At 33.8% G+C, this 26,417-nt stretch overlaps 1 protein-coding gene across 1 annotated transcript in view; it reads right to left on the minus strand.

Annotated features, from left to right (window-relative positions):
* The window catches only part of tnc (tenectin), a 195,224-nt gene extending 171,178 nt beyond the window's left edge, over positions 1–24,046 (minus strand). Inside the window, exon 1 of the mRNA XM_072531431.1 lies at positions 23,935–24,046. The gene's annotated coding sequence lies outside the window, so the exon portion shown is untranslated. The remainder of the gene's footprint in view (positions 1–23,934) is intronic.
* Positions 24,047–26,417: the final 2,371 nt, after the last annotated feature.

The raw sequence follows: 26,417 nt of genomic DNA on the forward strand, positions 1-26,417 counted from the left end.
AGGAACTAGAAACGAGAGAGAAAGGCTCATAGAATTCTGCCAAGAAAAGAATATGGTAATTGCCAATACTTGGTTTCAGCTTCCTAAGAGAAGACTATATACATGGACGTCTCCTTCACATACAGAAAACCACATTGTCAGAAACCAGATAGACTTTATACTCGTAAATAGCAGATATAAAAACTCTATAACCTCAGTTAAAACTTATCCTGGAGCAGATGGTAACTCAGACCACAATCCGTTAGTTGCTGACGTGAAAATAAAATTTAAAAAAACTGAACTCAAAAAACAACAACCAAAAATTAATGTAAGAATGCTAAAAAACGAAGAAATAAAAAACGAATTAAAAAAGAATGTGAATGTTAATATGCAAAAAACACTAACTGACAACAAACAAATTATGGATGTAAATAAAAAGTGGTATAATATAAAAAACACATTACTGAAACCACCTCAAGAAAGTTTGATACAGCATAGGTCAGAGGCTAAAAAACAGTGGATGACAGAAGAAATACTATTACAGATTGGAAAAAAAGAAAGAAATATAAAGGAAAAGATCTACAGAAGTATAAAGTTGTGTAAAGTGCAAAAATCTAAATTTAGAGATTAGACTACGTACCATTCGCTGTTATATATTTTCAATATTATTATATGCAGCTGAGAGTCGGACAATAAAAAAATGCAATTTAAAAATAATCGAGGCTTTCGAACTCTGGTTATACCACAGAGTATTAAAAATATCACGGTCTGATAGAATTACAAATAAAGAAGTACTGGAGAGGGTTGGTAAAGAAACAGAACTAATCACCACTATATAAACTGGAATACCTAGGCCACGTGATGAAGGGACCAAAATATGAAATTTTGAGACTTATCATACAGGGAAAGATTCAAGGATGAAGATCTGTTGGCCGAAGGCAGAACACATGGTTGAAGAATCTACGTGATTGGTATCAATGCATATCGATTGATTTGTTTAGAGCAGCAAGTTCAAAAATAAAAATAGCCATTATGATTGCCAACTTCCGTAGGGAGACGGCACTCTAAGAAGAAGGTTTTTTTGTACAAAGCCATTAACTTCTTGTTTTTCTTCTCTCCATTCTATTTCCGAATCTCTCTTCTTACCATTTTTCCAGGACTCCTGTTATTTTTCATTTTTTGTATTGCTGTCGCCATCTCCTTCTCTGTAGGCTGCCTTTCAACTATCTTCTGCAACTTACCAGTTGACTACTTCGCGCTCCAACTCACCATTAAATAACTCTTTGAAGTGTTTTTTCCACTCCGTCATTATTTTTACCGGATGACTAATTAAATTGCCGTCTTTGTTTTTGAAACCAATCTTTGATTTTACTTTGCTTGAAGTCGCTTTTAACTATTTTCTCGCTAGCTTCTTCTAAGGAAGATTTAATTGATTATCAGGCTTGCTTAGTTTGTAAATTTTGGTCACAATATTGAAAAATTTTATTTATTTCTTCGTCATATTTATTTTTTACTTATTCTTCCTTAGGTCTTTTCTCTTGGTTAATTTATTTGTTTTCACTTTTCTTTCCTAAATGGTCCGAATCAATTACAACTCCTTTCTTACCTTTTTAATAGTATTTATGTATTTACTTTCAATCATAACATCATCTATCTTGTTCACCGTACGTCCATCTGGGGAGACCCACGTACCTTTGTACATCTCTTTTCCTTTTTGGTTGTGTGCTTCTAACCACTGATACTTCGTGTTTACTGTGGTGACAAACTACTGCAGTGTACAGAAGTTCTTTTCCCACTTTAGCATTACAATTACCTATAATTACTTTGACATCACGTTTAGATAAGCGTTCCGAGCATTCTGGCTTTTCATTCACTTTTAACGAGCATCATATCTTCTATTTAAGTTATTTTAAACCCTAATTATTGTTTTTGCTCTTGCAGAGCCATTAAATCAATCTTATACTTCCCTGCCGCATGGATTGGTTTTTTAGAGCACCTTCAGGAAAGGTTTCTCTGACATTTCATGTTTCTAACTGTATCTTGTACTTTTTCAATATTTGTTTCATTTCATCTCAGCGCTTTATTTCATAATTGGAGTATATTTTCTTATACCTTATTGTAACTTTTCTTCGTTTTTCGTTTGACAGAGTAAGACTCAAAGATGTAATCCATATTCTGTATAATAGAGAAGTTCCCCTAAACATTATAAAAACTATTGAAAACATCTACCAAAACAACAAAATGGAAGTCAGAATAGATCGACAACTTTCAGAACCTATAGAAATAGGCAGCGGAATAAGACAAGACAATTCATTGAGCCCCATGCTTTTCAATTTAATCATGGTTGAAATCATCAAAAGCGTTAACAAAGGAAGAGGATAGAGAATGGGAAACAAAATATTAAACACTCTGTTATGCAGACGACACAATATTCTGTATATTAAGTTATAACTGCCGTTTTTTATTTAGAGTTAGTTTATTTTATTTCAGCAATGAATAATAAAAATTGGAATACGCGTAAACCTCGAACTGAAGAGGAATAATTGAAAACGATACTAAACGACCCACAATTTTTCTCTGATGATAAGAGTCTTACCAAAATCGATGAATTTGAACCAAGTGATCACGACAGCGATTTTTGAAGTATCATCTGATGGAAGATAAGGAAATTTAGGAGACTCTGATGCGCAAAACTAATTGGATCATAATAAAAATAATTTGTATTTATATCGCAATAAAAAGGGCTTAACGATCAACTTAGAGAAAACGAAATGGATGGTGGTTGGAATAATTAATATTAAAGAGTCAGTGCTAGAAGTACTCTACAACATTATTGACTGCAGGATTGAAAGGACGTGGAAATTTCGACCAGAATAGAACAGACAAGATAAAGCTTCATTAATTGGAGTTCTATATTATGCAATAGAAGTCTCCCGGCGAACACGCTTCTAAAAGTGGTAAAATGTACGTCTGGTACACCGAGAAGCATTGTAGCAGCTTGTTAACATGCCAATAGACAACGCATGAAAAGAGACAACGCATGAAAAGAAACATGGCACACAAAGAAAAAGAAGAATCCTGGTTTGCTTAAAATAAACTCTTTAAGATGCTTAGAAGCCTTTAAAATATGGATGAAGTTAAATGTGTCGATAGCAATTAAAGTAAACTGTATACTCACGCTTAATCAAGCCATTAAGAGTGATGCTGGGAATATTTATATTCCACTATGCATCAAAAATTTACCCATATAAATTACCATCATTCTTGTACTCATTGCGTCGAGTAAGGACGATAAATATACGAAAATGGTTGCCTCAAATTAAATCGAAACGCAACCATTTTCATGGATTTATAGAAGACTCTTGAAAGACCCTGAAAGGATGTATACCATGTACGCAATGAGGAAGTTCTTCAATTGTTCAATAAAGAAAAACAGTTGATTTCTAAAATAAAAAGAAAAAAATTTTTACTGTGAATTTTCGCAGAATTGTGAATGTGAATTTTATAGTAATCTTTTTTGAGAATTTGAGAAATTGAGATTTCCGGAGTGGAAGTCGAAACGGCAAGCATTAGTTAGTTAAAAATGTGATTATCATTACAACCAATAATTGTGACTAAATTCCATAAACATAACGTCCCATAAACATGTTATTTAAATTAGAGATTCCACAAGAAAGTAGTTTAAGATTCTCACTATTTATTTGATTCCAGATTCTCGATCAACTTCTGAACTACGATCGTCGTTGAGAGAATCTACATAACCAAGACCCTAATCATCGCCTAAACTAATATATATTTGTAATAATTCTTAGGGCGCAAGTGCTGAGTTAGTAATTCGTGTGTGCTTGCAAGAATATGTAGAATAAACTGGAACGCCGCTTAGTAAAGATTTGTTTGTATTCTCCCTTGCCTACTTGAAAATAACCTAGAATCGCCAAACTACCTCCAGTGACTGAAAATTAACTAACCAAACACTAAATACTAAATTACGTATTAAATGAAAGAAGAAATATAGGACGTTGCCAAAAGATGCAGCTAATTTGAATATCTGTACGAACAATAACTGCTTAATCCCTGAAGCGAAGAAGATGAAATTAATCTCGTATTTATCTCAAATTCATAGAAAAGGATGAATATTTTTGCCAAACAATACTTTTTAGAAATTTCTTACCAGTTTCGTCACGTATTTCCTCTTTTCTGCTTTATCATCCACATTCTCCAATACAGTCTTCATATTTTACTGTCTTTTTGAACTGAAATCTCTAACCATCAAACGTAGATTAAAACATTCAGAAGTCACAATAATCTTTTATTTTATTATCACATTGTTTTTATTATCACTGCTTTAATAATGAAGGTTCAAATTAAACTCACCCAATAAAATAAACAGTTGTTTACCGTTTAGTTGTTGCCATGAAACTACATCGATCTCCTTAGATACCAAAACAATAGGGAAATCAAAGCAGAATGAAAAATATAATGTAAGATACATATGAGCTTTCCACTTAAATTTTGACGGGACAGGAATATTGCATAATAAATAGAATTGAAAAATATTTTTCATCTTATGATTAAAAAAATTTTGCTGAAATAATTAGGGATTTCTTTTTAAATTGTTTATTACCAATTGTTAATTGTAGTATATAATATCATATGTGAAAAAATTTTGCTGGCAATATTTTCGACTGGCATGAAAACTGGCAATGACATAAATTTTGACAGTTAAATCACGAGACATCAGTCGAGTGATTTTATCAAAATTTCCTAAGTGAAACTTTAATAATGCACCATATCAACGAAACATAATCTTTAATTATTTGTTAACAACAATAAATGTACAATTATTATAAGTTATAATAGTTTGCAGAAATTCTGGCAGAAATAATTCATACCAAAGGAATGAAATACTGCTAACACAATATTAATACACAAAAAAGGGGACAATACAGATCTGAAAAATTATCGTCCAATATCACTACTATCACAACTTTATAAAACATTCACAAAAATAATTACAAATAGATTGACAACAAAGTTCGATGTATATCAACCAGTAGAGCAAGCCGGATTTAGAAAAGGGTTCAGTACATGTGACCATCTTCACACACTAAAGGTCCTAATAGAAAAGTTAACGAATACAATTTACCAATCTGTTTAGCATTTATAGACTACGAGAAAGCTTTTGACAGCATAGAATTATGGGCTATTGAGGAAGCACTGGTCAACAGCAGAATAGATTCTAGATATAGGATATTAATACATAATATATATCAACACGCTGAAATGGTAGTCACGATGGATAACGGAATGAAAAAGAGGCCAATAAAAATCAACCGAGGAGTAAGACAGGGAGACACCATATCTCCAACACTATTTACTGCCGCACTTGAAGACATTTAAATCACTAAATTGGGAAACGAAGGGACTATCGATAAACGGAAAGTATTTAAACCATCTAAGATATGCAGATGACGTAGTACTAATAGCCGACAGCTGGAAAGAACTGAAGACGATGATCGATGAGCTTCATACGGAATCCATAAAAAAAGGACTGAAAATGAATCTGAGTAAAACTAAGCTAATGTCGAATAAAGATGATCAACCGACGATAACCATCCAAGGAACAAAAGTGGAACATGTAGAAGAATACATATATCTGGGTCAGAATATCAAGGTAAATAAGGAAAACCAAACTACCGAAATAAACAGACGAGTAAGAATGGGATGAGCCGCATTTGGAAAACTCTCATACATACTGAAAGACAAAAAGATACCCCAAAACCTTCGAACCAAAGTGTTCGATTCTTGTATCCTTCCCGTTCTCACTTACGGAGCTCAAACCTGGACATTCACAAAAAAGAACATGGACAAGATTCGAAAAACTCAGCGAGCCATGGAACGACAGATGCTTGGTATCTCACTAATAGATCGGCAAACGAACGAAGCAATCCGGAACAAAACAAAAATAAAGGACGCCGCGAAACAAGCAGCTAAATTAAAATGGAAATGGGCTGGACACAACGAACGTCTAGAAGATAGTAGATGGAACAAAGAAGTCGGAAACTGGCGACCGTACGATGCGAAGAGACCAAGAGGAAGACCTCAAATGCGCTGAAGCGACGATATCAAAAGAGCCGCAGGACCAATGTGGAAACGCCTAGCACACAACAGGGATGAATGGCGAGAAATGGGAGAGGCCTTTATTCGACAATTCGGATAGAAAAAGGGCTATAAAAAAAAATAATAGTTTGCCCTTTCTTTTCTACCAAAGCATGATTTTGTGTATTATTGACCTGTAGCATTTGGAAACTCGAAGGCTCAACTTCATTTGTTGTTCTGAGATTTTCGATCAACTTCTGGTGATGACTGGAATCCAGCTGCAGATATGGTTTTAGAGAGCTTGAATTTGAGTGACCCGTTAATTTAATTAACTCTTGTTCAGAAACAGCTTGCTTGAACAAGGCTGACACAGCTAAAGATCGATGAGGATGGTTTGTTATTTTATGTTTTTTTGTGTCCATTCCAATTTTTTCAGCTTATATACGGTAATGATTCCAAGTCAACAGTTTTTGAACCATGATCCATCCTTCCAGTTGGGGTGAACAGTAAGAAAGAGTCTGTGTAATAAAATCTTTGGTTCCCTTTTTTCCATTAATTTCAAAAATAATCTAACTGAGCACAAATTTTCGTTTGATGCATTTCTTACCAGCCATTTGCTGCTTGTCAAACTTTTCGAACCGCCTTGATCTGTTTTGGAAAAAATGCTGTTGTATTCATTTCAGCCCGTAAATTTTCCCATAATGTCAAATTCCTTCTGAAAAAAGTGAATCTTGCAGTTTACGGCCACATTGCAAGTTCAAGTGAGCAAAGGTGAAAAACCTTTTGTTGTGCTCCATCGGGATGCTAAATTATTTTTAATAGTTCTTTAGTGGATAATGCTTTTGAACTTGGTTTTCTTTTTTCATGAACACTTTGAAGCTGCCTCCGCTTGATATCTCTGGCCAATCTTGCAATTTGAAAGATATATCTATGAAAGGGTGGATTTTTATGCCGTACTCCGCAAAATATTTTTCTTGTATCATTTTTAATGTAGAATACACATTGACTTTACAGATGACTCTTTATAGGCTTCGCCATTGCCTTTTTTCATGTTATAAACATAATCCTCGAGAATTTATGCTAGTTCTGCTATGGTAGTACCGTTCACGTCATAAAAAACTGGTACAACTCTTATAACCGAAAATCGTGTTTTTTAAGTTGTGTAAGTTGATCTTGTCACATATGTCATTTTAATTTCTAGGGCAACGTTGCCAGTTCAACGAAATATTGTATCAAATCAGCTAAAGGGAGGGCTGTGCGACAGGCACATTATAAAATTACAGTAGATGCATTCCAATTTTCCCTGTGCCAATCATCATCATTATCATTTGGCTCTACTCTATGTGTCTTGGCTGCGTTTACTATTTTCCTCCATTGTTATCGGTCCTGAGCAGCTATTTTCCATTGCTGTATTCCCATTTTGCGTAGATCACTGGCTACTGCGTCCTTCCATCTCTTTCTTGGGCAACCAATTGACCTTCTGCCATCGGGCCTTTCCCAGAATGTGGCGTTCAGGAATCTTTCGTCACTCGATCTTAGTACGTGCCCCGCCCATCTTATTCGGTTTGCTTTAATGTAGCGTACTATGTTTTCATCTCCATATACTATCTGAAGTTCATCATTGTGTCTTCTTCTCTATTCTCCTGTTGTCTCTTCTCTGCAAGGCCCATAGATAGTCCGCAGTATCTTTTTTTTCCAGTACTACTAATTTTGTCGTTTCCCGCTGGTTCAGAGTCCATGTCTCGCTTCCTGACATTATTGTGGGACGAATTATTGTCTTGTACATTCTTATTTTTGCTGGTATTGAGAGTATTTTTGATTTAAGTACAGTCATTAATGAGTAATATGCCCCGTTTCCTGCGATGATCCTGGCGGCTACGTCCTTTTCATATTTATTTTCAAATGTTATGATCGCTCCCAGGTACTTAAATTCTTTGATGACTTCAAAGTTGTATTCATTAAACCCTTGGTCTTGGGTTCTTCGTAACCACCATGTACTTGGTCTTGTCGTCGTTGACCTTCAGACCAACTTCCTTGGCTCCGTTTTCGAATAGGGTAAAAACTTCTCTGCATTCCTGATGGATTGTGCAATTGTGTCCACGTCATCCGCAAACGCCAATAGTATTTTTTATTCATGGGCAGCAAATCCGTTTGTTAGTTGTGGTTGAGCTTTCCTTACCGCATGTTCTAGTGCAAAATTAAATAGCAGGGGGCGAGAGGATCTTCTTGTCTAAACCCGGTGTCAATGAAGAATTTCTCCGACGTGATTCTGCCAATTCTGATCCGTGCGGAAGCGTTCTCTGTACTCACCTGTGCTAATCGTACCAGCTTTCCAGGTATTCCCATTTCTACCATGGTTTCCCACAATGCTTCTCTGCTAACAGAATCGTAAGCTTGTTTAAAGTCCACAAAGATTTCGCCTCTGTGCCAATAAGGCCGCTACGTTTTAAGATCCTTTAAACATTTTATGCATTAACGCAACCGTCTTTCTGGTAAATAAATTTATTAGATACGGTTTTTTGAAAAAGCTTTAAACATTTTTGAACGTTTCTTTTTTATTTAGATTTAGTGCAATTCCCTTGTTTGTGTGGCAACAACGAATTAATTCACGAACAAGTCTAGACACAGGTTTACATTGGGAAAAAAAAGTGTACTAGTTTTATATGACGAGAACTGTACATCCTTCAAGCGTAAAATTGCTCACCCTTAGGAACTCCGACAATTGGGTTCAAATAGAGCTTCTGGACCTCTGCGTGTTCTGAGAAAATGTTGAACATTATGTATATCTAGGTCATGTCATCAAACTAGGAAAACAAATCAAGATGCTAAAATTAAAAGAAGAACACAACTGGCATGGGGCGCTTTCGGCAAACTAGCATATATCTTGAAAAACATCTTAATTTCTGTAAACTTACAGAAAAGGTATATAACACATGTATACTACCAGTTTGTACCTTGAAGACTTGGAGACCTACGGCTTGGAGACAGTAACCCTTACCAAAAAATCTGCTAAAAAATTAGAAACAACGTAAAGAGCAATGGAACGAATCATGCTTGGAATATCACTGAGAAACAAGATTAAAACCACCGAGATAAGACGTAGAACGAAGATTAGGGATATTGTAGAAAAAATTACAAAAATGAAATGGCGCTGGGCAGGTCACGTAGCCCGATATGATGACAACAGGTGAACACGGAGAATTCTAGAATGGAGACCAAGGACGACAACAAGAAGCATGGGAAGACCTCAAAAAAGATGGGTAGATGACATAATAGCAGTGGCAGGCAAACAGTGGATTGGATTGGCGCAAGATAGAAGCATGGATAGGTGGAAGCAATTTTGAGAGACCTACATTCAGGAGTGAATGGAAAACGGTTGACAAATAGAGAGAGAGAGAGAGAGAGAGAGAGAGCGTGTTCAATGGGACATTTTTCGAAACCAAGTTTTTTATTTCTTCACCTGACTAGCATCCAAATCTTGATTTTGCGTCTGGATTTATTATATCTGTTTTTTCGCTGAGAAACCACGGGCAGGAGGAAGTTTTGTCAGTAGGAAACGTGGCGTTGCTATGACGTTTTATCAGTTAAAAATAGTCTAGTGAAATAGTCAATAATAAATACATAGAACAATTGGAAAATATGATGGAAGAAGCAAGAGGGAGTAACTCAGGTACCATTTATCAAAGACTTACTGTACAGTCTTCTGGCGGTAGACTTTTGGATCTTTTTTTTTTTTATTTTGGGTGGATACTTTTCGTATTAGAAGACTTTTTGGTATGATCATAATGCAGTGACCGCATTTATTTGCACCACCAAAATACAGTGATTTCAGAATAGGCTACTTGGTAGGTAAAAAGTAACTGCATCTTCCCAAATCTGGAGATGGACACACTATATGACTGACATAAGAGCAGTGGCAGGCAAACAGTTGATTAGATTGGCGCAAGATAGAAGCATGGATAGATTGCATAAATAATTGCCAAATGTGCTAGCGGACATGACCAACAAATGAATATTGGGCTCAAGGGGACAAAACGCTTCGAGTTATTGATGCTTCAATATTACTTTAAGAAGTAAGTTAGCACCAATAAAAACATTACTGAATAATAATAATAATAATAATAATAATAGAGTTTATTTATAACAAAAAAAAATGCATAATAATATAAATTTACATATTTTATACAATATATAAATAAACCCAGTTTCTCATAGAAGTTGTTTGTCACATGGACTACAACTTGTACGCGAGGGTTGAATTTTTTTTTAACATATTCGCACAAATTACAATTATAAATTTTCTAAACGATTAACATACAAACTCTTGACAAATTACAATGAGTAAAATATAAAATTTTAAAATATAACATTTATCTGAAATTGAAGCTCATTCATAGCTGTTCATTACTTCATGCAATTTATATCTGTTACCATGAATCCATTGTTTTAATTTTTTTTTAATTTTTTATAGTTATGTATTATTTTGATGGTAGATGGTAAGCAATTAAACATTACGAATAAAACTATAGTTTTTAAAATGCTTCTTTTTCTTAAAGTTCCCGTCCTATTGGATATTAGAAATCATTTTGGCAATTATAATTTTGTCCAGGCTTTAAGTAGTTAAGGGAGAATAAAAAAACATTACATAAAAATCATAAAAATAGCACAATGGCAAAGAGAGATGCAAAAATGGCAAGGAATAGATACAGATAACGAAATCATTACAGACACACAATAAACAATAACCGAAATATAGAGAAAGAGGGCTAATGCAACTCAGAACACGATAATACGAAGAAGCGTAAGCAATAATGGGAAGCGATTGAACGGCAACGATCATGATTAGTAATCTACGTAAAATACTCCCATAAATATATTTGTTCTTACATGTTGTATTATGGGATTAATTAAAAATTACTAATTAACAATTAAAATCACCTGTAATTTCTTATATACTTTACCGAAACCAATTTCCGACTGTTTTGTTTCCCAAAGCTGTCAATCTACTCGTACACATTTCAATTCATTCAAGCTAACCTTGTATTTTCCCAATTAATTTTTTTTTGTCGAATTCACAGGTCTGCGTAGATTTCATTCATGGTTCTTTGGCGTATTCATCACCAAGCGCCTCTGATCGTGAATATCGTGATGGTGAATCTTCCGAGGATTAGAGGAACTGTTTTTACGTCATCCCCAAACAAAGAATGTTTAATCATCCAATAAATATAAAATTTGTATAATCGTTATTTATTCTATCGACCTTCCCCGAGGCTAGTTCGCGTAACCATTCTTTTAGCCATCAACCTTAACAGTTTATAGATACTGTACGGTTATTATTTGCACAGTTTGGACCGAGATTAGAAAAATAAACAGATTATTAAAGGTTAATTAAAGATTTTAATAAAAAAAATTTATGTAGACATATACAGGGTTTTTTTTTAATATTTGATGATTGTGTCATCGATATGTTTTGTTTTTACATAAATAATAAAAAATGCAAGACTATTTAAGTCTGAATAATATATATTTCTTGGTTATTGCTACTAAGTAGGTATAAACAAAGGCAAATAAGTTAAACAGATAATATATTCTCTATTTAGAGAGAACAACGTTAGAAGAAATATCAGTAAGGGCTAACATTTTGTTGTGGAATTGTGGAAGTGTAATAAATACCAGACGAATGAATAAGCAGTATATTATGACCTGTTGACAAAAACAAAGGAGATATACAACAATGCATACATTGTAGCGCCATAAAACTACTTGGTTATAAAATGAAAATATTTGATGCAATATTCGTTATAAAGCAAATTACTGAGAAATCACTAGAATATAATAGACCAGCATTTCTGTGTCTGGTTGACCTAAAGAAAGCGTTTGACAGAGTAAGACTCAAAAGATGTAATCCATCTTCTGTATAACAGAGAAGTTCCCCTAAAACATGTTATAAAAACTATCTAAAACATCTACCAAAACAACAAAATGGAAGTCAGAATAGATGGACAACTTAAAGAACCTATGGAAATAGCCATCGGAATAAGACAATGGGATTCGTTCAGCTCCATGCTCTTCAATTTAATCATGGATGAAATCATCAAAAGCATTTACAAAGGAAGAAGATACAGAATGGGAAACAAAGAAATAAAAATACTCTGTTTCGCATACGACGCAATATTGATACCCCAAAATGAAGATAGTCTGCAAAGACTGGTCCACAGATTTAACATAAGAGAAAAGAATTTAATATGACAATCTCATCTAAGAAAACTAAAACAATAGTAGTCAGTAAAGAACCAAACAGATGTAAAATAGAAATTAATTAAACAGGTAATGGAAATAAAATACCTGCAAATTACACTGTCTAGCTATGGAGACCTGGACAAAGAAGTGAGAGATTAAGTACAAAAAGCAAATAGACTGGTAGGATATCTTAATAACACTTTATAGCGAAACAGACACATTAACACTGAGATTAGGTTATGGACATATGCCAAATTATTAAAGTAATTTTAGAGTTTTAGGACTGTATCAATAAGTATGGTTCATAATCATTAGGAGAGGTAATTAAATGTTATACAGACAATAGCTGAATTAAGTTTATAATAAAGCTTAAATATTATTGTTATATATACATTCTCTTTCTCGTACGAGTTTTATTTGTCTATAGCAGATTAACGTTGTTTGTCTACAACAGATTCACGGTATTTTTACACTGTATAATCGGCACTGTTTCTTTGTGAGCAGTGGTTTACTAAGAGAGGAGGAGAAGGGAGCGTCCTTTCTACTACGGTAACCAAATTAAGAGAGGTGAAAACACGTCTGTTGTCTACGGTAACCAAAATAAGAGAAGCGAAAAATATGTCTGTTGTCTACGGCAGTCAAACGTGCACCTACGGTAATATGCAGATGGATAAGGGCATTCCTGGAGAATAGGACAGTAATGTCCACTCTGGGTAAAGCAACCATCAAAGCAAAAGTAGGTGGAGGCTGTCCACAAGGAGGAGTTCTGTCCCCTCTACTTTGGGCAACCTTGGTAGATGATCTCAGAAAGCTGTCCACAGAAGGCTTTTATTGTCTAGGATATGCTGACGATATAGCAATCGTTGTCAGGGGCAGGTTTGCTCAGGTAGTGTCTGAGAGAATTCAAGCAGAGAAGAACAGAGATTTCATTTGCCAAAGAAACAAAATATCTTGGGGTATATTTTGATTTTTATCAAAAGAGTTGGAGTTATAGTTGGAGTAGGAAATATTACTAATGGTTGCATTAAGTAATAATTATAAAATTAAGGTTGTTGATTTAGGATTGTATGTATCGAAAAACATAATATTGTTTTTCAAATGTAAAGAATTGAACAATAAGAATTAAATAAAAAATCTGCCAGTAAATTAAGAGCAATTCAAAGAGCAATGCTGGGGCTAAAAGACTAAAGCAACAGATGTCATAGAAAAGATTTCACAAGCCAAATGAAGATGAGCTGGCCATATAACACGTTTAAATGGTAATAGGCAGGTGGACCAAAATACTCATATAATAGAGACCTACAGAAAACAAGAAACATCGAGGTAGACCACCAACAAGATAGATTGACGATTTACCAAATACAGTAGAAAATTGGACACAGAACGCACAGGATAGAGAATAGTGGAAGAGGATGGAGGATACCTATATCCAATTAGTCTATCATAATGATTCTATTGATGATTCTATGATGCTATTCTTTACTGAACATACTGAACACCCGAATACCCTGTAGATAAATCCAGGTACAGAATTTTTTCGATACTCCATTGTATTGGTTTATCTATCTTTCTATCTAGTAGCAAGGGTCTGCATTTTTTAAAGTATTCTTCATTTAGTTTCCATTTCCATTTAATTCCATTTTTTTTGGAAAAATTCTCTAGTATCTCATTTGCTCAAATAAATGTGCTAATGTGTCAACTTTCGCTATTCTTGTGTTCAAATTTAATATGTTTGTTCATCTAATTAAACATTCTTCTTGTCTGGACAAAAATCTGCCGTCTGAATAAAAATAATAGAAGATAAATAATTTTTGTGTGTAATATACGAGTGCTCGATATAATTTATCCTTATACATAAAAAAATACAGCGGTATTACAGATCCCCACTTAAAATAAGTTCAAAACGTTTCGGTTAATTCCCTATTTTACAGTTAATACAGAAATTTCTGGTTTTACGTATCTTGGAATTATTCACGAGAAGAAAACAATTTCTTTGCCAAGGTCTAGAGGCTGATTCAGTGACCTTCGTCAATGTAAATGACCGTACACCACTATAAAATTGGAAATAACGATATTTTCGCATCTGACGATCGGTTTTGTGAAAGATGTAACCATCTAAATTGAAAAATGTAGATTTTTGTTGACGTAAGTCAAGAGGGAAGTTTTGTGACCAAGCGTTTTTGATACGAATACAAGTGTGACTAAGACATTTGGTTTTAAAAGACACATACTATTAAAAGTGCAAATTAATGGTCAAAGGAAAAGTTTGATCATTCTTTATTTCCGTTATTGAATAGATTCGGTGAAAAATTTATATTTTGATAAAACCAGATATAATTTTTTTAATTTTAAAACGGTTTTCAGAACTAGAGTCAAATTTTAAAAGTCGAGCCTCCTGTCCACCATTAAATATATCTAACCATGTATCGTATCTTATCTACTAGACCTAACCTCAACATATCTTTTTTTCTTCTTCTTGCGATGTCAAGTTTACTCTATCGGATGTTCGTGATCATTATTTCTGGGGTGAGTGATGTTCTCTTAGTATTAGCCTTCTATGTGTTATATTTGCAAGTAAAACCAGAAAAAGCAGTAAGAAAATTGCCAGAAAAACGTGGAATATGATTTAAACTGGAAGAGAATTGAAGAATTAAGCTATTATAAACACGTTTTAGAACGAGACAACTTAGGAAAACATCCACCTGCAGACACGTTGTGGTGGACAAGTGTGATCCATGTCGACTTTCGCTTAGGTTTCATTTTGTAAAAGATGTTTTAAGCATACATGTTTTGTTATTTGACGAATTCCATTAGATTTTCTCCTGCTAAGTGTTGCTTATACTGAATCCAAAATTTTCAATCTTGTTTTCAGTATCCTCAATCTTTCCTCAAATTTTGGCTTTAAAACCTTTTATTATTAATATTTTAGGCTCTTTGGTGTCGTCTATAGTTTTTTTTACTAAAAAGTATTTATTTCGTTATCAGTTGCTTCTTGAGTTAGAGCATAAACCTGCACAATCTTTGTTCTGGTTTGTGAAATTTAAGGTCATGTATGTAACAGTCTCGCAAGTTACAGTTTCTTTGGACATATTACGCGAAATGAATCCAGATATGCTCTCCTTCAAGCCATCTTGCAAGGAAAAATATTTGAAAAACGAGGTCCAGGAAGAAGAAGAACATCTTGGTTCAAGAACCTCAGAATCTGGTTCAATAGAATATCTGTGCAGTTTTTCCGCGCTGCTGCAGATAAGATAAAGATTGCCATGATGACCGCAAACATTCGTAACGGATAGGCACATCAAGAAAAAGAAGATGTAACAATGTCCGAGATGCTATTAAATACTTAAATTTGTTTTTTCCTCTTCTTATTGATTAAGAAATTTACTCCACCATATATAGAGTCTTCCTTGCCTTTATAATAGAGCCTTTGGGTTGAATCGTTGATTGAATAACTATTCAATCAACGGTTGAATGTAAATCCACATATTTTTCTTATCTTCTTTTAACTTTTGGTAGTCCCAATTCATATGACACAGTCCCTCTACTAGTTCGTAGAGTTTTTCATGTTTTGCCATGAAATAAATGTTATATGTTGCTATAAGGAGTTGTTTGATGTTGTTTTTCTTCTTCTTCGATGTTGACTTGCCTCCCCTCCAGAATCCTTGGAGCAGACCGCTGCTTCGGTGTGGGTTTTTGGAATAAATTACTACCCACCTGGAGTACTTTCTGTGCCTGTTAAAATCGGTATCGTTATTTTCTAGAGGTTTTGGCTACATCCCACCACGCTGACCAGACGGGTTTGTGGAGAAGAAGAATGTGTTATGTCAACCATAACAGAGGTTAAGAATTGCAGTCTACTCTGTTCAATCAACATCCTTCGGAAAGACGGATTGGCATCACTTACTTTTAATAGAATTCTTCTTATTGCGACGTATCCGTTCGGAGGTTGGCGATCCAAATGGCAATTGTATCTTTGAAAACTGCTGCACGAAAGATTTCTGTGGATGAGCGGTCAAATCATCTCCTCAGGTCTTTCAGTCACGAGTTTTGGCGTCTTCCAACTGACCGTTTACCCTGCACTTTAGCTTCCAATATGATTTTGAGTAATTCATATCTTTCACCTCTTAACACATGACTTAAGTATTGTATTTTTTCTTTTATGATTATGCTGAGTTATATGTAGAATAGAATAGAATAGAATTACATTTCTTTAATTCCAGTTGTTACAGCTATTCGGCTGATACTTACAAATAAGCGCTTTGTTTGTGATAGCGGGGTTCTCCAACATAAAGGTTAGGTTGACATTTGAGTAGGAGAAGATATTTGAGTCGCATCACTACCTCATCACGAACCATTCTCCAAAATTAAGGATCTTTAATATAGGATTTTTATAATTGCATATATTCACCGTCAGAGTCGACTTTCTCCCTTTTGAAAAAGTGTGTTAACACTTGCCATGTCTAGTACTGTTATGGGCTAATATGTTATAGATCGGTAACACTAAGATATGGACCAGAAACTTAATTATTCTTAAATTTGAATCTTTCCTGCAACTTAGCAATTTTTTAATTTGTCAATTTCTTGATTGTCTTTTTCAGTTCTTTCAGTTTTTTAATTAGTTATTATATTTAATGTACCGTTAATTTCGATGAATAATTAAGGCAATACTAGTAGTATTTATTTAGGACGTCGTTTAATCTGCTTGTTAGGTACATATTTTTGAAAATTGAAATGAAAATTCTTTGAACATAAGAATTACGTTTGCGAAATTAATATTGTTCAGTGATTATTGTGTTAACACTTTGTGAATTACAACTCAGATTTTAAACCAAATATACAGGTGAGGTTTCATAGTAAACAATAACAATCTTTATCACCACTTTGTTTTGTTATCTGTTTTTAGTCACACAACATCCATATCGGAAAATCCTCTTAACTATTAATACTTCAAAATTTTTATTTATACCTAATAAACCACAACGTATACAACACTGCGGACTAATTATTTATAAACACTACGACTATTTTACGGGTTTTCTGAGGTTTTTGCGATGTCATTATCCTAGATACGGAGAGAAGTTATTGGTATTTCCGTATTTATAGTCTTGGTACGTTGATGAGATGTAATTACTGAGAAATATGTTTTAATATTTCTAAATCACATCGATAAATCGGCATCGAATTCTAGTTAAGATGTTATCGATAAATTTAAATGCAGTTATTATATGTTTATTAATGTATGGATATCCAGGTATGATGCTAGAATAACAATTTAAGCAAAAACGGAAAACATAGTAATTTTTTGACGAAGGGAAAACTTGCATCACAAGCAATCAGGTGAGTTTTTAATCCTACGATTGGATAAAAGACACTTGAAGCATTATACTGCATACTTTTAATTTTTCTACAGCTCTGTGCAAGTAATAATAAACAAGTTAACCGCAATTGATTATAAAACTGTTCAAAATATGTATTCCTTCAATTTTTGTAGTAAAGCTGATTCCTTGCTATTTAGTGCCGTAATGTGTTGTTCAACAATTAATACAACAATAATACAAAAGCACACTAGTTTTATTACAAGAAACATCAAAGAAAAGCTCTATAGGACTATCATAAAACCGGACGTTGTACGGATGCAAACAGTAAATAATAAACCGAAATTCAGAAAATAAGATTGAAATATGGGGGAGAAAAATCCTGCGCAGGATAAATCTATTAAAGACGATGGAAGGTTGCATAGAAAAACAGAGACTGACATAATGGAAATATATACGTCTTTTGATAATGGTTCAAATTAGATCCAAAAAGATTTAGGTTTCCATATGGAAAAAATGCATTAAACGACATTGCCGAAGAACACGTTAAGAATAACGGAAGCAAAAAGAAGAAGCAAGAAGGAAGATTTAGGGACGCTTATCGTTACATCATCGAAGTTTAGGGCACAGAATAAAAGAAAATTGAGGAAAATACAGCAAAATCAAAAAACTACTTACATTGTTAGAAACTTTTCAACTATAATCTCATATTTACTGATCGTTCTCTTAATAACGTTAGCCAATATCAAGATCGGAATTTTTATTCTCCAAATATTTTCATCAAGAGATTATATAAAGCTTCCTTATATAAGTTCTGGACCTCTCTCCTTTATGAGCTCGATTACAATTCCGTTTGCATCTTCACTCGTATTATTAGTAGATTTTTAATGAATTGTCTTCTTCCATGTCTTGGCAGTACGTAATTATTTTAGTCTTCGGTCATTTCTAAATTTAAATTTTGTTCTAAATCAGGGACATTGGTATTTAGTATATGTTAAAAAAGCTGGACCCATCTGCTTGTTATTTCTTTCGCTTCCTCTACCTAACCAATTAAATAATTGATCAATTTTAGTGTGAAATTCTGCTTGGTTTATACCATATATATGGTTTATTTTAAATTATTAATATTTGAAATACTCAAAGCCATTTTTCTTAAATTACATACGATGTATATAGATCATACGAATATTGGTTCAAAGATTTACCAAAAGTGGTATTGGTTCCTTGTAAAATTTTAAACTTTAATATTTTTCTTTGAAGCCTAGGTGGATGTCCAACCTCAATGTCTTTTGTCCAACTTCAATGTTGTTTTAATTAAAGAATACCTCTTCTTCTTCTTTAAGTGCCATCTCCGCGACGAAGGTTGGCAATCATCATGGCTATTCTGACCTTCGAGACAGCTGCTCTGAACAATTGCCTTGAGCTACAACCAAACCACTCTCTCAGTTTCTTCAACCAGGAAACGCGTCTTTTTCCTACGCTTCTCCTACCCTCTACTTTTCCTTGAATTATGAGTCTCAAGATATTGTATATTTCGCCTCTCATCACATGTGCGAGATATTGCAATTTCCTTTCTTTTATTGTATTTTCCATTTCCCTCTCTCTGCCTATTCTCCTTAACACTTCTGTATTCGTGATTCTATCTACCCATGGAATCCTTAACAATCTTCTAAATGTCCATATTTCAAAAGCGTTAAGTCGATTTATTGTATTCCGGTTTAATGTCCATGATTCAGCTCCACAGTAGAGTACACTGTGTACATAGCATTTAATTAGCCTTATTCTGGGGGAGAGATCTTTGCTGCAAAAAATCGTTTTCATTTTCACGAAGTTGGCACGTGCTTTTCCAATTCTGACTCTTATTTCTGCAGTATAATCGTTATTTTCTGTGATTATCGTTCCCAAGTAAGTATATCTTTTTACTTTCTTAATCTGCTGGCCGCCTACCGTTAATATTTCGTTTGTATTGTTGTTCTTGCTAATTTTCATAAATTTGGTTTTTTTGATGTTAAGAAAGAGTCCGTATTCTCCACTATATCTTAATATTTTGTTCATTATTCTTTCTAAGTCTTCCAAGTTGTCGGCTATTATGACTGTATCGTCGGCATACCTAATGTTGTTAATTTAACTTCCGTTCACTTTTATGCCGACTGTCTCGTTTACCAAAGCTTCTTGTATGATTTCTTCAGAATAAGCATTAAACAATAACGGCGACAGTATGCAACCTTGCCTGACCCCTCTCCTTATCTCCATTGCTTCTGACACTTCTCTTCCAATTTTCACATTTGATCGTTGGCTGTAGTATAAATTTGATATCAATGTTACATCCCTCACATCCAGATTCTTGTTTTTGAGTACTTCTATAAGTCGGTCATGTTTTACATAATCGAATGCCTTGTTGTAGTCTATAAAGCATACATAAAGATCTCGATGAACATCCAAACATCTTTGGGTCAGCACGTTAAAAGAAAATAGTGCCTCTCTTGTGCCTAGAATACCTCTACTCGAATCAAATAGAAGAGATGCTGGAATATGGCGAAACATTTGTCTTGTGTATCCATCTGATTGTGGTGAATTCAAAAGCTGAAGAAAAATATGCGATTAAATAAAGAAGGGCGACGCGAGAAAAGCAATTTTCTTTTAGGAAAACTTTTAGGTATTTTATATTAATTTGATTTTTTTTTACAAAAAATATAGGAGTGACAACAATGATATTTGAGGACTAAGAAGCAAACAAGGTAAAGAAATAAAGAAAGAAAAGTAAAACAAAGAAAGTAAAGAAAAAGCAGATAGCAGTGATCAGAAGAAAACCTCAATGGATAGAAGACAGCACTTATAGAGAGAAAAATAATTCAAATTTTTCAATAAAATTCATCACACGTTATACATAAATACTTATATATATATATATATATATATATATATATATATATATATATATATATAAATAAAGTTTTATTTTGAGGTTGCAGTCATTAATAGGGCAGGAAAGTAAAACTCTTTGTTCTTTAATCAAGCTTTCGCAAAATTTATTTGCTTCTTCAGGATATGCTAAAATATGGTATCAGTAAATACAACGAAATTAGAACTAAATAGCATTGTATAAAACTAGTAAAAAAACTTACAACATGAGGTTAATCCATTAAATTTTCAAATTTGCAAAACATTAAAACTTAACTTATTTTAAAAATTATACAGTTATGTAAGTGCAATATTCCAATTTAATTTAATTTTGTAAAAATTCATTAATGACTGCAACCTCAAAATAAAACTTTATTTTACATAACGTGTCAGTCAATAATACCTAACTACTTTATATATATATATATATATATATATATATATATATATATATATATATATATATATATATATATATATATATATATATATATAATATATATTATATATATATTATATTATATATATATAATATATATACATATATATATATATATATATATATATATATATATATATATATATATATATATATATATATATAGAATTAAAACTAAATATGTATTCTAACTTTTAACTAAAAGCTTTTAAGAAACTGCTTGACCTAATCAGTTTCCCAAGAAACATTGATCACTGATTATTAAAACTTAACTGTTATTTAAACAGAGATCTTACGTCATTTCTTGGTATATCTCTTTATTTCTAGACCATTGTATACACAAACTGCATGTGTTTATTTTGAATAAGGTCAACAAAATTTATGGGAAAGACCAGATTCGTTGACTGCATGTATTATTTTTATTATTTGGCATTGTAGCTAAAAAAAGAAAAAATTTGTTTGCAATGCTAAAGATATTCCAAAATAATCTTTTATTCTTAATTTCTAGTATTTCGTAGTTAGAGTCGGTTATTTACAAGAGTGTTAACAGTGCTTTTACATGTTCTTAATTAACAAAAATGTCCTGCACTCTGTTTAAAAATTACTATTATTTTTTTTTATTATTTTGCTTCAACCACTTAGGGTTATTAGCATAAGAAAAATACAAAAATGATTAAGACATACATAGGCATATGCAAAAGGTCAATTACATAATAAGGTATACAATATATATTTTAATTATTGATGTATTGTGTTAAATTTTATTGAAAAAGTTTATAGTTTTCAAGAATACTATCAATATTCAAAATTATTGATAGCGTAGTTTTTGCGACACAGCTGATAATTCCTGTATTGGTCTTGTTTCAAATAATGCAGTAATTTTAATAAAGCAATAACGGAGATAACTACATAATCTATTCCGGTATTCAATATTATGATTAAAATGCGTCTATAGTTCTTAGAAAGGATTTACATTTGCAATCGATATACAATTTTAAACTACTCCAAAGAAAAACAAAACCCCAGGATATAAAAAATATTATAAAAGCAACAATTCGAAGAAATGTGCAATCATTTTTTTTTCAGAATAAGATACTTGCACATGCACAAACTTGTAGCATACATTAATAAAAATGAAACTTTGACGAACATACCATCAGAAACATTGTGGAAAGTTTTGAACGATTTAAACTTTGACTGTGAAAAGTATGATAGAAAATCTATGCTTGGGAGCTAAAACTGGGAAGGGAAGAATAAGAAACAGTCAATTATAGACTTTTAAAATGAAATAGAGATAGTATATGTCAATGCGCCCAAAAATGACATCAAGATTATAATGGGTGATATGAATGCTTAAATAGGCGAGGAGGTACAGTTCTATGGCACAACAGAAAAACACCCACTGCACAATGAAACAAGCGAGATGGTGAGTTTTTGATAAATTTATACACATACACATAAATACATACACAAAATGACATGTATATCACCAGATGGAACCACAACCAATCAAATCGACCATGTGCAGATAGACAAAAGGGCAGAAAGTAGGATCTTACATGTGAGAACACGACGAGAAGCATGCTGTAGATCGGACCATCTTTTACTCCAAACCAAATTTGGATGCAGAGTTACCAAAGAAAGAAACGAAAGACAACAAAGAACAAATAAACTGGACCTGGAAAAACTGAACATTCAGGAATGCAAAGAGAAGTTCGAAAAAGAAGTCGCAAATGAGTTAAGGACGCTAGAACTGCACTCCATAGAGAGCAAATGGAATAATATCAAAACAGCAGTACTGACGGCGGCAGCGTCCACCCTGGAAAACAAGGAAAAGGCGAGAAGAGGAGCATGGTTCGATGACGAGTGCAGACAAGCAATAGAGGAAAGAAATAAAGCACACAAAATGTATATAACAAGAAGAACACGGGAAGGATGAACACCATATGAAGTCGCAAGACAGAAAGCAGACAAGATATGTAGAAATAAAAAAAGAGCCTATGAAAATGGACAAATAGAAAAAATGCAAGAAAATTTCAAAAACAGCGAAATTAGAGGGGCTTACGAATAATTAGAATTATTTTCAGACCCTACTTGGTACACAAGTAGACATGGAAGATAAAATGGGTACGAACTACGTAAAAGAGAATAAAGTAGAAGCTCCAACCATAGAGGAAGTTCTCAAAGCTATTAAGGCCCAGAAAAGTGTAGGCTAAGGTTCAATTTAGCTGTAGTGTCGCAGAAGAAGAAGTTTTATCTGTTTCATCTCTTATCAATCTTTTAGTAAGCGATATTTCAGCTCTTGTTTCTGCTGCGTATGTTAGTACTGGCCTTACACATACCTTTTCCGAATTTTGCTCTCTTCAAATGCGATCTTAATGGAAACACTTGAAAGTCGAAGAAGACCTTCTCGTCAGAAATATTTATGGTTTAGAGCCATGAATCTGGTCAGGCATACCTGTTTTTGGCATAGTATTTAGAAAAGCGGAGGAAAGATAATTGTGCATTCATAGACCTGCATAGCGAATGGCACCAAAAGTAGAAAAAAATAAGTGAAAGAGATGAACAATTACCAGAACTAAAAAGTCTTATGGGAGACCAAAACCCAGGCAAACTGCAAAAATATGCTGTTGCTTGGGATACGTGACTAGAGTTCGTAGGGCAGTTCATAGATTAAAAATATAAGAGAATAAAAAAATAAGAACAAGACGAATGAAAAAATGGTTAGATGCATATAGAGATGGCAACAAATATATTGTATTTCGAGAACAATAACACAGGTTATCAAAAAAAAAATAAGTAGGAAAATTCCAATCTATGGCCCTTGATAAAACGTGCAACTTAGTATGCTAGTTTCTTAAGAGAATCCGCCAAATTTTGTGTATAAAAGACTTCAACAATAAATCAAGACAGCAACCAAACATAACCTGAATGAAAAATTACCGAGATCAACGTACTTACCTGGATTTCCTGAAAACCGGCGAAACGCACTTTTTCGCACACACGAGACGATAAGCGGCAGCACCCTCGAAGCACGCGAGATCGGTCCACGAGATAGCAACAGAGAGTCAGCGCCCCGACGCCGACGACACGATCGACGCCGGCAATGCCGGCGGTGCCGAAGAGAGACGCGCGCCGCCGCCGTCGATTCAAAGGGCCGACGGACGGCGTTTTTAGAGGAGATTTACCTGCGGAGGTGGTGGGTCTGTGAGCGACCTTTACGATGCCGGAACACGTGCCAAAAGCCGGTTATACTTCCGAGTTCGCGAAAATTGTCACTTAGACAAAATAAAAAACTCTGTAGGAAGGTTTGTCTAATAAATATTCTGGAAAGGGAAATTTCACATTGCTATGGATCTCTACAGGGATATAAATCCCAAATGGAGTGAAATGGAATATATATATATATATATATATATATATATATATATATATATTTAACATAGCGCTACAGGCCTTGTAGGCCCCTGGCTTCTAAAAACTTGGTTATTTCCCTCCATTTTTTTCGGTTCCTTGCTTTCTCTCTCCAATTTCTCACGCCTATTTCTGACAAATCTTGCTTTGCTGCTTCCAACCATTTTGGACGTCTTCTTCTTTTTTCCCCATTTCTCCCCCCTTTAGTATTGTTTTAACATTTCGATTTTCTGGCATTCGTATAATGTAACCAAGCCATCTAGCTCTTTGGGCTCGTATTTTTGCCGTAACTGCTGGCTTTCTATTTTTTTTTTTTTATAGCCCTTTTTCTATCCGAATTGTCGAATAAAGGCCTCTCCCATTTCTCGCCATTCATCCCTGTTGTGTGCTAGGCGTTTCCACATTGGTCCTGAGACTCTTTTGATATCGTCGCTCCAGCGCATTTGAGGTCTTCCTCTTGGTCTCTTCGCATCGTACGGTCGCCAGTTTCCGACTTCTTTGTTCCATCTACCATCTTCGAGACGTTCGTTGTGTCCAGCCCATTTCCATTTTAATTTAGCTGCTTGTTTCGCGGTGTCCTTTATTTTTGTTTTGTTCCGGATTGCTTCGTTCGTTTGCCGATCTATTAGTGAGATACCAAGCATCTGTCGTTCCATGGCTCGCTGAGTTTTTCGAATCTTGTCCATGTTCTTTTTTGTGAATGTCCAGGTTTGAGCTCCGTAAGTGAGAACGGGAAGGATACAAGAATCGAACACTTTTGTTCGAAGGTTTTGGGGTATCTTTTTGTTAAAAGTGAAACTGGAACAAACCATGAAGTGGAAATATCCAGGAGTGGCTAGTATACCTGTTGAATACAAAGCACGTGGTGTTCGTGTGTATTAAGGTATAAACAAATTGCTTATTACAAGCTTAGATTTTTATTTTAAGAAGATCTTTTCGGAATTAAATCATTCCATCATCAGTTAACTAAAAGAGAGAGTAAAAATACCAATATTAAAAAACACAAGTTAAAATTTAAATATATAGAAATAACACGTTGGTTTTTTACTACTTACATAAAAAGTTGTTAAAAAACATTGTATGGCCACTTAAAAAAACTTTCGAAGGACATCCGTATTAAAATATAATCCTCATGGTTTTATCAAGGCAAATGCAATAGACTTAACTTATTGATTATTAAAAACTGAAGATGGGGGCATCTTACATGACCCCCTGTAGCTGGTGAAGTTTTTTCGACTTACATTACCTCTGATCTGTTCTGGAGTCTTGGGCTAACTGATATAAAGATGGTATGAAAAATCAGTTAGTACCCATCAATGTCAAGTGGAATGATGTAGTAGGAGCAAAAGTCATTGTGCTTAAGTTTGTGAATAGGCAGTTTTTAGTGAAGTATTGTGTTTTGTGTGTAGTAAAATCAATAGCAATTTTTGGTATTTTAAAGAGGTGGTAGAATGTAAAACAATGAGTGACTGTGATGTAAAATAAATTTGGTATACCAGGGTAAGGCAAAATTTAAGTTAGGTAGTTGAAATTAATAAATCATTTGGAAGCGGTAAATAGAATGTTATTTAATAACATTCTATTTACAATTATGTATTATTGTTTGCATATTAAAAGTCGCCCCTATCGTGTCAAGTCAATTTTGAAATCAGGCTCCAGCCAGCAGCCACTGCCTTCTTTACATTTCTTAAATAATCTTGTGTATAGTATACTTAAGAAAATTTAAAAAAATGGCTTATTAGCCGAAGGACCTAGCAAAATTTAGCACGTGCTGTTTTGGCTAGGGCGATAGGCAATCTTTTGAAATCTGGCCCGTATCGTAGATACCGTTAAAGAACTTCACAATAACGTTCGGAATTTCTTTATCAAGTAACTTATATAAACACATATATCACAGAAAGTGATGGAGTCGAAGAAAGCTGGGCAAAAATTAAGTCTAATATCTTAGCCTCGGCCAAGGAAGTTCTTGTGAAAGAAATAGAAATAAACATAAATCATTTCTAAAACGAAGAAGTCCATAGTTTTGTACA

The sequence above is a fragment of the Diabrotica undecimpunctata genome, chromosome 5 (assembly GCF_040954645.1).
Source record: "Diabrotica undecimpunctata isolate CICGRU chromosome 5, icDiaUnde3, whole genome shotgun sequence".
Taxonomy (NCBI): Eukaryota; Metazoa; Arthropoda; class Insecta; order Coleoptera; family Chrysomelidae; genus Diabrotica; species Diabrotica undecimpunctata.